Raw genomic sequence first — 14,901 nt, forward strand, 5'->3', positions numbered from 1 at the left:
ACCAATTCTTTCTCAATTCCAAATAATGCAACACGCCTAACCCTTGGACCTTGCAAAACCGTACTGCTGTCACTATCTAACATCTGTAGAGTGACAACCAAGAGGAAGGTATGGGAGAAGAAAGCAAGAGGCAGCCTCAGGCAGGGTGGGGGGAGCTCCTGACCCGCAGACAGCAGCGGGTGTTCACTGTGCCCGCAGCTGCTGTACTGGGCAGGGTGGACAGACACACAGCTCACTCTCCCGGCTTTTATCCCAGCCAGATGAGTGCTTTTGATCTGTTCTGGAACAGAGACTTTAAATAAGGATGTTCTCAGAGAAGTTCTGAAATAAAATTTCATTGCATATTTAATCCACTTGGCTCTACTGTCAGGAGGCAAGTGATTCCAGTTGAGTTTGATTCCAGAATCCTCCCTTTTTCTTCTAAGGCAACTCTCTGCCTTGGAGAGAGGGGTGGCCTCAGGCCAGGCTAGTGGGGGCTTACCTCTTCTACTCTGTCTTGAGATCAGATGGTGGTGCGCAGAAGGGCCACCCTCTGGGCTCCCCTGGCAGCTGTCCAGGCAGCACCGGCTCCTCACCAGAACAGTTTCAGTGGACCGTTCTCGCTTCATGCTGCCCCCGAACGCTGCCACGCATATAACTCTCATCTGAATCTGGACATAGGCACCCTGACTTTGAACCAATACACCCCACCAGAGCAAGCTCCAATGGTCTGACATCTTTTATCCCACCAATTCCAAAATAGAGAGGTTCAAAAGTACTGTGATTCAATCACTGATAAATGAGTATTTTGAGAGCAATCCTGCCTTGCCCCCCCCCCCCTTACACAATTCTCTCTTAATCAACTGGCACTCAGTGGTATTCCTTCTTCATGGACGGCATGTGCAGTAAACGCGAAGAGTGAACATTCGGGAATGGGGTTTCAGTGTCTGGGAGGTATGCAGCCAGTCACGCTAGGAGGAACAGCCGAATGGAAATACTCCCAAACATCTGGGGCTGCACTTCGAATTTCAAAGTGATTCTTCTGCTTGCACAACTTTACAATCTTGGCATTTGCCAAATGCTTATGTTTTGCTTAATCTGAAATTAGGCAAGGATTTCAGCTCTCACTCTCGGTATCACTAGAATGGTTTTTCCGTGTAAAGGGAGCTTTTTTGCATACCAAAATTCAGCCTGCTCATGGTTTAGTGATACAGAGGGACAGTAAGGGTTGCCAGCAGCCTCGGTCCCCTCCACTTTGCAATATCTGCCTTCCTATCAAATGCAAGTCTGCCCCTTGCCCACATTGTGCCTTTGGTCAGTAAAGGAGCAAAGCTGCCCAGTTCTCAAGCTGACTGAGACATTGCTGGCCACCCTGCTCTTTCCTCTTGACTCAAACTCCAGTTATTTGCCTCCCTGAGAAATCTAAACCCCAGATAGATGAGATCCTTAAGTCCCAGCACGAACGGCCCAGTTAGCACCAGGACACCATGCAGGCAGGCATAAGCAGAGTGCATGCTGCTAAAAGGTTTCTTCTCAAAAGGCAGCCCATCCTTCTTATTTTAATACCATGGTATAAAAATAAAGGTAACTAATACTATGCAACCGAAGTCATTTAAACATGGGTCAGTTCTCTTTTCCCAGGGACAAGAACTAATGGAAACCAATGAGGACTTTCTAACCGTCTTGTACCTTAGGAAAAGTATCAGAACAGAGGGACAAATCCCGGCAGAAACTGGACCCAAACTGAATCCTTACTGTGACCTGGGCTAGCCACTTGCCAAACCACGCCATGCCACGTCCTGACCCTGTTAGCTGGGGAAGTCAGGGGGGAGTGGGGTTGGGGTGCCCTCCCTAGGACTAAATCAGTCAGCTTCCTCACGGAGGTCCAACAGGTGAAGAGAGAGAGAGAGGAGGACTCTCCTCCCTCTGCCCCTTCTTCCCTGGAATTAACTCCCCCAGGGCTGGGAGCAGGGTCAGGATCAATGGTGCTGACCATGGACACAACCTGACACAGGACCACCATCCGCTAGTGGACAAGAAATGCTATGCCAGGAGCTCACCTCGTCAGAAAGCACACCTAAATGGGAGGTGCCCCTGTGGTCATAGGAACCCCCCACCATAAAAACAGAGGATAAACACTTACAGCCACCCAAAACTTGCATACCAATATTTACAGCAGCTTTATTCATAACTGCCAACATTTGGAAGCACCTTCGGTAGGTGAACAGATAAATAAACATCCAGACAACGGAACATTATCCAGTGCTAAAAAGAAGTGAGCTATAGAGCCACAAAAATATGAGGAAGGAACCATAAATGCATATTGCTAAGTGAAGGAAGCCAATCTGAAAAGGCTACATACAATACGAGTCTAACTATGGGACATTCTGGAAGAGGGAAAATACGGAGACAGGAAAAAATCAGTGGTTTCCAGGAGTTGTGGGGTGGGGGGAGAATCACATGAGGATTTTTAGAGCAGTGAAATTATTTTATATGATATTACAATGATGGGACATGCCATTATACATTTGTCCAAACCCATAGGATATACAACGCCAAGAGTGAACCCTGATGTAAACCACGGACTCTGGGTGATAGTGATGTGTCAATGCAATTGTAAGAAGTGTACCTTTCTGGTGGGAGATGCCGATAGTCAGGGAGGCTGTGCGTGTAGTGGGGCAGGAGTTATACAGGAAAGCTCTATACCTTCCTTTCAATTTTGCTGTGAACCTAAAACTGCTCTATAAAATAAAGTTGATTTTAAAACAATAAAGTTGATTTTTAAAAAAAGCAGAGGGAATCTCTAAGATAAGAGACAAGTTCTCTTCATGCCAAGGGCTGTGTTGCTAAAGACCACCTGTGTAGCAATGATCAGTGACATCAACACCTGTTGGTTGCTCACCTGTGACAGACAGGAGGCCAGCATCTGAAGGAGAAACACCAAGTGTACTGAGCCCTCTCCACCTCTGTGCTGGAGGCACAGAGCCAGCGATCATCACATTTCTCATGAGACAGTGCCAGGCTCAGTTCTGAATCCAGAAAGAAAAGTGTGAGCTTCACCCCTCCCATCCCCATCCTTCTTGCACCCACGCACCCCAACCACCAACTTGGAGCTGTGCACATTTGCTGCAAGGGATGAAGACCAAGAACCAGGATGTCAGTGGACCCTCCTCCAAGCCCTCGAGTTCAACAAAACCAGCTCTGGATACCTCCTAAAGCTCCATTTTGCCCTCTCTCTCCTTTGAAGACTTCATTTTTTTTTCCTGCTTTAGAACTGCATGCTGGAAAAATATTTTTTAACCACATCAAATCTCTAAGTATTAAAAATCCTTGCAGGGACACCTGGGTGACTCAGTGGTTAAATGTATGCCTTCGGCTCAAGTCATGATCTCAGGGTCCTGGGATTGAGCCCCGCATTGGGCCCCCCGCTCAGCGGGGAGACTGCCTCTCCCTCTGCCTGCCACTTCCCCTGTTTGTGCACTCTCTCTCTGACAAATAAATAAGTAAAATCTTTAAAAAATAAAAATAAATAAAAATTTTTAAAAAATAAAAATCCTTGCACTGTAGGCAAAAAAATAGACATACTTGCATGAAATCGCATTAGACCAAAAAACCTTCAAGCACACCGCATAAGGTTTCCCCTTCGCTAGTGTGACATGGGAGCAGAGACCTCCCCGCTCTGGTTAATGGGTGATGTGCTGGTGGCTTGGTACTTAGATCAAGTCCTGACATGAAACAGTAAGTGAACGGCCTTCCAGGATGGGTGTGCTGCACTTGGTTGTCCGCACCAACAGAGGCTCATCGGTGCTAATGCAGTCAACAGCTCTTAGCTCTCCCACCCTGTCAAAGGTCACAAGGGTCAGACAAGAGCACACAGATGGGCTCTGGAAGGGACAGTGTCAACTAAGACAGGAGGCCCATGCAGACCATGACCTGGCAAGCATGTCCTCCTGTTTTACAGTTTCTGATGTCTGTAAGATACACACTCCCTGTCCTCTCTGCTCACAGCAAAACCTGACCGTTGTTTGGCAAATTTATATTTTCATGCCAGATACTTTCTTGCTGCCTCTTAGCATAAGTAGGGGTATTCTACAGATATAAGCTATCGACTTCCTCCAACTATCCTACTGAGATAGGGGTTTATTTTGCTTTGCTTTTAATCACTAAGAGAATCGTAAGACTCAAAGGTCAAAGAATTGACCTTGCTTCATATTACTCAGTTAACATCCCAAAGTTGGGGCTGGACCCAGGGGCCTTTTAAATTACTGGGCTTTTCCCATTGGACAACTCTGCCTTATTATGGAGACAGTGACAGCCCTCTGACACACTGTGGGTTCACATATGAGAAAAGGGACCCCAAAGAATGAATCATAAAACAAAACATTTTGCCAACAACACTCAGTCCAGTAAAACCTATGGCATTTTTCTTTATTAATCTGGAGCGGTGTCACTTCAATGGACCTTTCTGCATCAGCAGATACCCTCTGTGTTTGCGCTGTCCAATATGGCAGCCATCGCCAAATGTGCTCAGTGGCGACCTAACTGGACAGCACAGCTCTGGAATGGATGCTGGCAGTTCTAAAACTTGGGACTTAACTGAAAATAACAGTCACACAGAATGGCGCTGTGACTTGCCCGTGGTCACCAGTGATGTTTTAGCTATGCTCCACTTCCTACCAACACAGACAGGTCTACGGTGGGCTTGCCTAATATACTGGTAGTCTGATTTTCCTATTCATGGGCAGAAATTTGATGCCAGTACAGCTAAACCTCACATTAAATAAAACCAAACTGCCGAAAGAATTTATGGAGTAAGAATTTGGCTGGTGAAGAAGATTATTCACTGTTTTAAAAATTCATCAAATGATTCATTAAGGAGCATTTGCCTTATGCATGTAAAGAAGGACGAATTTACAAATTTATACACAACCTTTAAAGACCAAGCACAGTGATAGACACATGAAAATGAAGGTGGAGACATTATTCATGAGGTGGCAAGAATAATAAAGATGAATAAGCCAATAGTTTTATTCATATGGTGGTGGAGAAATTCCTCCCTGCAGGGAGGTAAACACAGAGGTCAGGCCATTTAGGGCTGACCCGCTTTCCCAGTGGGATCCTGTCCCCCATCTTTCTTCACTGCTTGCCTGGCTACACCAAAGCATTATTATTATCATTTCTGTAAGATCATGGCATTTGCTTCTCCAAAAGATCCATTCTTTGGAATCCTGAACCTCCAGGATAATTGAGGATTCATCAGTTTAACCAGTTCAGGAAAAATAAAGTCTTCCAAACTGTATTCCAAGCCCTGCTTCCTTAAGTAGGCTGCCTTACACATATATGACCCAGTGTCATTTCTGTGCCCCTGGCCCTGGCCCCCTGCTACACAGCCCAATGTCACCTCTGCCTCAGAGCCCACATTTGGTAACTGCTCAAGCCCTTCTGCCACTGTGGTGCCCCCAAAGTCACACTGGCCCAGGTGCTCTGGAGCCCTCTGCTTTCCACAGCCTCTTCCTTCCCCTGCTGTCCCGGGGCCCGGCGGTCCTGGAACTCTTCCTAATCACCTTCTCCCCTGCTCCAAAACCTCCACGGTCTCTCTCATGCCCTATAAAATGATGTTCCAACATGAGGCCCTAGCACACCTTTTTCAGTATCTTCTCCCCCCCCCACTCTTCAGACCCCCTTTGCTCTAGTTAAACCCACATCACTTGCTCTTCCCCAAATGCACCCAGGATGCCAAGCTCACCTGCCACCTCGGTGTGGAGTGGCAGACTCTCCATCTCTACAGATAAACTCCAAGCAGCTTTCAGGCCTTAAGGCAAACCCCACCACCTGGAGAAAGGTGTCCCTTCTTCGAGCCAGGACAATCAATCTCTGTCCACTAAACTCCAGAATATTTCCGTCCCACCTCTCCTGTGGCTGGTATGCTTGAGAGACAGCAGGGGCTAGCTGCGGTGAGCCCTAGCACCAGCTGGACCCCGGTCTTCAACTCACGGCTAAGTACATAGCCTCTCTGGGCTTCTGCTTTCTCTTCGGCAAAAGGGTGATAATAGTGACACTCAGCTCAGGCCACTGTGAGGACCACCCGATACACCACTCATCATCGGGGTGGCACACGGCAAGCACTCAGTTGTGAGCCTTTGTTTGACTTTGTCTTGTTCGGTGTCTCTTGTGGACACATTAAAACCTGACACTACAGCCGTGGCTCTCATCCCTGGCTGTGCACCACGGTCAACTGTATTAACAAGAAATGCGGCAGGAAGCAGATGCCAGGCCCTGCCCTCCAGATGTGCACTCACTTAATTAGGGATAGGGCCCGGGCATCGTCAAGAGGAAGGTGGATCCTGAAACCATACCAGCATTGAGGACGTTGGCACAAACAAGTTCCCTAGCCCATTTCCAGGCCCCTCTTGATTCCTCAGAGCCCAGTCCATGCACACAGAGGAGGCAAAGGAACGCAGGACGCACATCTCCCTGACTGAGGTATGGGCTTGAGTTGGGCTCATGCCTTCTGCCTCTTCTCAACGCTATAAACGTGCCCACCTGGAACACCTGGTCCCTCTTCTCCTTCCACTCTACTACCGATAAAAACAAAATCCAAGCGCTGTTGTGGAAGTGTGGCAGTTCCTCCAGAAGACAGAATTATCATATGACCCAGTGATTCTATTCCTTGGTATTTACCTCAAAGAATTCAAAACAGGTATTCAAGCCAATACTCATACACGAATGTTCAGTGCAGCTGTATTCAGAATGGCCAAAAGGTGGGAGCAGCCCGAATGCCTACCAGGGGATGAATGGACACACAAAACGTGTATGCACAATGGAATATCAGCCCAAAATTCTAACATGTGCTGTAACATGGATGAACCTCGAAGATAATATGCAAAGTGAAAGAAGCCAGACACTAAAGGGCAAATACTATATGACTCTACTTATTTGAGGTACCCAGGGTAGTGGAATTCATAGAGACAGAAAGCAGGAGAGAGGCTGCCAGGGGCCAGAGGGAGGGCCGACTGGGAGGAACAGCATAATGGGCACAGAGTTCCCTTTGGCTGATGAGAGGTTCTGAAACCAGAGAGGAGTGATGTGTGCACAGTATTGCAGATGTGCTAAATGCCACTGAATTATAGGCCTTAAAATGGGGAAACTGGTGAATTTCATATTATGTGTGTTTTACCACAATAAAAAAATAATAAAAATCCAAGATCTAAACTTGTTAGAATTACTATAGAGAGGAACAAGCTGACTTTGAACGAGCACCTGGTCCACAAGAAAAGGTCCACAAGATTTAGAACCTGAGCTGGGATGGATTTTTGTCCCTTAGGCCTTTCATGTTTCATTCATTAAACACTGTGTTTCTTTGTAAGGTTTTGATATTGAACTAAGCAAACTGCCAGTTCTGGATAGCTGACATATTTGCAAGCCAAAAATGCTAAAAGAAATCAAGAAACGCCCACCCCAGTGTTCTCCTGGTTGATGTATCCCTGCTGGACGGCCACCGTGATGCCCAGGTCAGCTCAACAAATAGCACTAACAGTGCTGGACTCTTCTGGCCTGGATTCACCATCGTAAGGTGGGGATTTGGATAAAACTGTGACTTACAGAAAATATCAGCTCTAAAGTCTATGTGACTGTGTCCCATCCACTAGAAGACCATGTCATTGTGGGTAGGGAAGAATGAGAAAACTCCAAAGCTGTATTTTAAAAAAATAATAATAAAGAATGGCACAAGCCACTCTTTTCATAAAGTTCATTGATTGTGCCATATGATTAGCCTCGATGTGACTCCTTCATCACTTGAAATTAGTGCTGTTTTCAAAGTGGAGCCAAACAAAGAAAAACAACCACCACCAGGGTACATCAATCTGAAGAGTATTTCCATAGACTTGATCCCTAATCAAGTACTAAATCATCCTTCACCCATCCACTGCATTTAGGATAAAAATGTATCTGTTCCAAGTGATAGCACGGAACACAGAAGAGAACTGAGCAGAGAAGCAGCATCCTGCTGACCCTCAAAATAATACCTTTCCTAACTTCGCCTGGCAGAATGCTCCCCAAATGATCTTTTTTTTTTTTGCAGTATTTTATTTATTCTGTTCATTAATAACTAATACTCAAGAACTTTTATAATATTAATAGAACTTAATCTAAAAGAATAAACTTACTTTGTTTACATTTCAATATTGGGTACGAGAAAGAGTCAAAATAATTATGGTCAAAATTATTACATAAAAAATTATAGTAAATGCTTGGTGTTAGTCTACATACAATTTAGTTTTTGGCATAAAGTTATTTAGTTGCCAGGAAGAATATTTGTTTTACTTCACTAATAGGAATATCTCTTAATGCTGGGATGGCCTCTTCTTGGTATTTCTTCTGCTGTTGATTTTTAGCATAGTTATCTGTGATTGTATGAATGGAGTTGAGTGGAGAGGTACTCATCATGTTTATTCCAAATAAGAGTGCATAACCAATTACTATAGTAACGAGGAAGTAGAGGGGCAATGCAACTGCCTAGTATTTTTGAGGCCAATAGGTTAATCCTAAATTTAGCCAAGATTCAGGAATAAATGCCCACACAAGATACAGGATGAAGCCAAATTGGGAGCTTAGGAAAAGAACAAAGCCATAAATCGCTCTTTCTGGCAATGGCGACGTTGAATTTTCCACCATTTTCCCTGTGGCTTTAGACAATTCTGCAGGATTCACCTCCCTGCGGAAAGGGCTTGGCAGGGCCGGGCTGGGGGCACGCGCACCTCCCCAGGTCTGGGCCACGGCGCCCGAGACCGGGCCCTGCCCTCTCGGGGGAGCTTCAGTTTCTTATTCAAGGTTTGGGGGGTGGGGGAGGCCCTTGACCTTGGGTCCTCGAAGCACCCACTCACGCCCCTCCCGACAGCTCGGCCACTTCAGCGTGGAGTCCGCCGCGCAAGCGCCTTCTGGAAACCTCCCTGGGGGCGAGAAAGGGAAAAACTAAAGGAAAGGCCGGGTCGCTACAGCGTCCCCGCTCCTGCCCAGGCGCAGGCGCACCGCCACCCTTGCCGGCCCGGAACGCGCCGCTCCCCAAATGATCTTAACAGAATGTCTCCAATGCCATACGTTACAACATGGATTTAAGAATTAAATCAATTTGGCTACATAAAAGTTCAATTTGTGAAAAGGTACTTATGTATATTCAATTTCTAAATATGCATCTCCCAGCAATGGAAACCAAATGTGAACATTTTATTTAAAAAAAAATAAAGAATGGCACAAGCCACTCTTTTCATAAAGTTCATTGATTGTGCCATATGATCCATTGATGAATGGAATGACAGGCACAAATATTTTTCTATTTCCAGCCACTATAAGACAGAAATACAGAACTCCTGATTACACAGAGAATTGAGAAATGCACATTAAAAGTCCCCCATTTATAAACTAAAACTGTATTGCAATAACTATGGGTGCCTTTAGCTATGTTACTTAAGGCATACATACCGAGAAGCAAACAACTGAGCAAAGAATTGCTCTCTGACCAAATCACAAAGCCATCTGGGGGTGTGGTGCACATGCCATGCACACACACACACACACACACACACACGTGAACTACGCTTCAGTGCTCTTGCTATCTATTCAAAATACACACCAACTGTGGCATCCAGGTGAATATACTATCAACCACTCTATCAAACAGCCCTGTTTTGTTTTTCTTTTAAGATTTATTTATTTATTTGAGAGAGAGAGTGTGTGTGTGTGTATATGCATGAGCAGGGGGGAGGGCAGAAGGAGAGGGAGAGGGAGGATCTCAAGCAGACTCTGCACTGAGCACAGAGCTTGATGCGGGGCTCCATCTCACAACCCTGAGATCATGACCTGAGCCGAAATCAAGACCCGGCCACCCAACCAACTGAGCCACCCAGGCACCCCAGCCCTGTGGTTTCTAAGTTCCTTCCTGAACCATCCCCTAAAGGAGTCCCCAAACAACAAGAAATGTGGTCCTCACAAAAACAGACTCAAAATGGATGAAAGACCTAAATGTGAGACAGGAATTCACCAAAATCCTAGAGCAGAACACAGGCAGCAACCTCTTTGACCTCAGCCACAGCAACTTCTTCCTAGACACATTGTCAAAGGCAAGGGAAACAAGGGCAAAAATGAACTATTGGGACTTCATCAAGATAAAAAGCTTTTGCAAAGCAAAGGAAACAGTCAACAAAACCAAAAGACAATCTACAGAATGGGAGAAGATATTTGCAAATGACATATCAGATAAAGGGCTAGTATCCAAAATCTATAAAGAACTTATCAAACTCAACACCCAAAGAACAAATGATCCAATCAAGAAATGGGCAGAAGACATGAACAGACATTTCTGCAAAGAAGACATCCAAATGGCCAACAGACACATGAAAAAGTGCTCAACATCACTCAGCATCAGGGAAATCCAAATCAAAACCTCGATGAGACACCACCTCACACCAGTCAGAATGGCTAAAATTAACAAGTCAGGAAAAGACAGATGTTGGTGAAGATGCGGAGAAAGGGGAACTCTCCTACACTGTTGGTGGGAATGCAAGCTGGTGCAGCCACTCTGGAAAACAGTATGGAGGTTCCTCAGGAAGTTGAAAATAGAGCTACCATACGATCCAGCAATTGCAATACTGGGTATTTACCCCAAAGATACAAATGTAGGGATCTGAAGGGGTATGTGCACCCCGATGTTTATAGCAGCAATGTTCACAATAGCCAAACTATGGAAAGAGCCAAGATGTCCATCAACAGATGAATAGATAATGAAGGTGTGGTGGTATATATATATATATATATATATATATATATATATATACACACACACACACACACACACACAATGGAATATTATGCAGCCATCAGAAAAAAACAAAATCTTGCCGTTTGCAACGATGTGGATGGAACTGGAGGGTAGTATGCTAAGAGAAATACAATCAGAGAAAGACAAGTATCATATGATCTCACTGATATGAGGAATTTGAGAAACAAGAGAGAGGATCATAGGGGAAGGGAGGAAAAAATGAAACAAGATGAAACCAGAGACGGAGACAAATCATAAGAGACTCTTAATCTCAGGAAACAAACTGAGGGTTGCTGGAGTTGGGGGGTGGGAGGGATGGGGTGGCTGGGTGATGGACATTGGGGAGGGTATGTGTTATGGTAAGCGCTGTGAATTGTGCAAGACTGTGGAATCTCAGATCTGTACCTCTGAAACAAATAATACAATATATGTTAAAAAAAAAAAAAAAAGAAGATAGCAGGAAGGCAAAAATGAAGGGGGTGAAATTGGAGGGGGAGATGAACCATGAGAGACTATGGACTCTGAGAAACAAACTGAGGGTTTTAGAGGGGAGGGGGGTGGGGGGATGGGTTAGCCTGGTGATGGGTATTAAGGAGGGCACGTACTGCATGGAGCACTGGGTGTTATAAGCAAACAATGAATCATGGAACACTACATCAAAAACTAATGATGTAATGTATGGTAACTAACATAACATAAAATAAAATTTTTTAAAAAAGAAAGAAATGTGGTCCTGCCAAGTCATCTTGGATTTGTCTTAAATTATGTCCTAGGTCACTGAGTGTGCTTGGAATCCCCTGACTGGTAACTGAAGTCATTCTGAGTACTGAAGTTACAGTGGGCCACCATCAATGCATGTAGCTTCCTCCAGCTTGGAGAACGCCACCAGCTACCGTACCAGGTGTTTAGAGAACATGTGTACAGGGCAGGTCAAACATGCACAGACAGAGGGGACTTGCCCTCCTCCCTCCACAGGCCATGGGAGACAGAGGCATCTAATGGCCCCCAAAACCACAGTGCATCATCGCAACGGGTTCTTCCCACTACAAATATCCTGGACCCAGTTTGGGGGGGGACAGGGCACTGAACCTTAGCTGGAGAAATGTATCTCCATGCATATCAACATCTGCATCTCTCACGATGCATCATGTCACCAGGGTGCTACGGACGGGGTCTGGACAGCAAAGGTGGTCCCTTCATCTTGCCACCTTGAGTATGAAGGCACTTGATGACAGGGAGGGGAACCCCATGAAAAACCGTTTCCTGCCAGCCTCTCTAAAAACATTTTTCCTGAAACTACCTTCATTCAGCTCTGTCCTCACACCTTTCGCTGTGCGTGCAACCTGTCCACAAATCCCAGCAAGGGAAGAGTCACAGGGCTCTGGTAAGTGCCGCGGGAGCACAGGCAGGACAGACAGTCCTGTGAGGGACTGGGCAGCACAGGAGTCCGAGCAGTACCGCAAGGTGGCTGCAAGGCTGTGTGCAGGGACACCGTCCCTACGTCCCTTGGCCTGGCCCCCATCCTGACACTGCTCAGGTACTGCACTCTGCTGACTCTGCATCTCTTCTGAGAGATGGTCCACGCCTTCCTTTAATGCATCCTGCCAAGCACAGCTTTTCTTTGTAAGCAATATATAGATGATGTGATACCTGCTTCCTGTTGATGTTAGATGAGTCAGGCATCGCACAAGGAAGGACAATACCCCTCACATGTCCCACTGTGGCTGAGATGAGCCCATCAGAGCCACTCCTGAAGTCACAATTAACTCTGGAATGCCTGGATCAGTGACAGCCCAATAAATACCCTGCCCATGAATGAGGGGAGGCAGCCCACAGGGGCCACACTCAGAGAAGTCCCAGGCACGAGAAGGGGCTCCATGTGGGCTTCCTTCCATTCTGTCTCACACTTGTTCTCAGTTACAGCTCTGGGCACCCCGGCCTCTGAGACCGCTTCCAGCAAGTGGCTTCTCTGGGGCACCGCCTGGACCGCGCGTGTCCCCCCTTCCAGCTGTGGCTGCACACTGCGCAGGAAGAAATGGAGAGTGACAGTCTCTGTGGACTTGACGAAACCCCGCGGCCAAATGGGCCATGTCAGGAAGGCCTGCCAGGGCTTTCCGCTCTCGTCCGCCTTCAGCCCAGACCAGCTGAAATAGCGGGTGGAGCCAAGGAGTGCCACCAAAAGTCCACCCGCACAGCCCGGAGCACCTTGCCAGGGATCCCCATCCATTCTACCTGAGCGGCCGCCAGCCTCGTCCTGGCCGTCTGTGCTCGCGGGCTCCCTGCAGCAGCTCCCTTCCTGCCCTCCCAGCTCCGCGCCAGACAGCAAGCCGCCCGTGGGCAGGCCCGCACGAACAGTCCGGCCTCAGCGTTGGATGCAGCACATCTGCTTGCATAGTGCCCCCGGGGTATCGTCACGGGAACGCACAACAGCAGGACCGGCGTCGGGGCAGGGCCTGCAGCCTCCCCTGCCTTAAACCAAAGCAAGCGAGAGAACGTGGACGCATGCTGCCCCGCCGAAGGCAGCAGCCGGGGACAAAGGGGAGGGCTCCTGTGCCAAGCAGCTGCAAGGCCCTTTCTGGTCCGCATGGCCTGTCGGCTGCGGGTCTGGGAGCGCCACAGCAAGGAAGCCATGGCCCTGGTCACCCTGCCCAGCTGCAGGGCTGGAGGGGCCTGGTGTTCCCGGGCAGTCCGACCCAGGCCTCCCGGACCCAGGAACGCTGTTCACTCTGAGAGTTGTGGTCACCTAGTGACGCTGTGGAGGGTGGGGAAGGAGGTCCTAAGTAAACACAGCTCTGTTTCAGCCCCATCTCTGAGGCAGGTTGTTCTTTTCCTTTTAACGATGACAGCTCATTTTGCTGCCTTTAGTGACAAGGCAAGGTGTTTTGTTTTTGTTTGTGGGGGGTGCTTCTTTTCAGTACGAAGCATGACGCAGTTAAGAAACATCCCGTTCATTTCTCGTTTTCTTGGCTCCTGCCACCAAAGCTCAGCACAAACACTCGCACGGAGAAGCGGGAGTCTGCCTGTGTGACCCCTGGAGCCCCCTTCCCCACTCATGCCCCAAGGCCCCCACGCCCGGTCCAGACCACCCTCTGTCTGCTCGGGCCTCCTCGGCTCTTCCTTTCAGCCCAGACCCCACCTCTCCTTCGGGACTCTCTCCACGGCCTTGCTGACACGGCCTCAGTGCCTTCCCAAGGGCCTTCTCGGGCCACGGCCCCCCTGAAGCCACGCTCGCCCTCCAGCTAGCCCCCCACGGGGCTGGCTGTTCTCCCTGGCACCCAGGGGCCTTCTTTTCCTCCTCTCAATTTTCTTGAGATACAGCTGACACCCAGCACTGTGTAAGTGTAAGGTGTGTCGTGGTTGACCTCACACGCACTGTAAAATGATTGCCACAGTAAGTTTAGTTAACATCCATCACCTCATAGAGATACAAAAAGAAAAAAAAATGTTTTTTCCTTACAACTTGAACTCAGGATTTCTTCTCTTAACAATTTTCCTGTGTACCACACAGCAGTGTGAGCACTGTCCTCATGCCGTACCGTACATCTCCAGGAGTCATTTACCTCATAACTGGAAGATTCTACCTTTTGACCACCTTCACCCGACTCCACCACCCCTACCCCACCTCAGGTACCACAAATCTGATCTCTTTTTCTACAAGTTTGGTTTGTTGTTGTTTTTAGATTTCATTGGTATTTGGTAGATCATCGGTATTTGTCTTTCTCTGCCTGACTTATCTCACTTAGCATAATGCTCTCAAGGTCCATCCATGTTATTGCAAATGGCAGGATTTCCTTCTTTTTCATGGGTGAATAGTATTCCATTGTGTGTGTATACATTATATGCATATATAACATATGCACATATAACATATAACATATGTATGTACATACACACACACATACATCTTCTTTATCCATTTATCCATCAACGGACACAGGTTGGTTCCATATCTGCTATTGTAAATAGTGTTGCAATGAACATGGAGGTGCATGTATCTTTTGAATTAGTGCTTCCATTTTCTTTGGTGGTTTTTTTTTTTTTTCCCGTTTCCTTTGAATAAACATCCTGAAGTGGAATTGCTGGATCATCTGGTAATTCTATTGTTA

At 47.1% G+C, this 14,901-nt stretch overlaps 1 protein-coding gene and 1 pseudogene across 4 annotated transcripts in view; both read right to left on the bottom strand.

The window, feature by feature from the left end:
• The window catches only part of SH3RF3 (SH3 domain containing ring finger 3), a 379,200-nt gene that overhangs the window by 207,197 nt on the left and 157,102 nt on the right, over window positions 1-14,901 (bottom strand). The window lies entirely within an intron of this gene.
• LOC118547111 (phosphatidylinositol N-acetylglucosaminyltransferase subunit P pseudogene) lies at window positions 8,254-8,707 on the bottom strand (annotated as a pseudogene).

Source organism: Halichoerus grypus, chromosome 10, assembly GCF_964656455.1.
Source record: "Halichoerus grypus chromosome 10, mHalGry1.hap1.1, whole genome shotgun sequence".
Taxonomy (NCBI): domain Eukaryota; kingdom Metazoa; phylum Chordata; class Mammalia; order Carnivora; family Phocidae; genus Halichoerus; species Halichoerus grypus.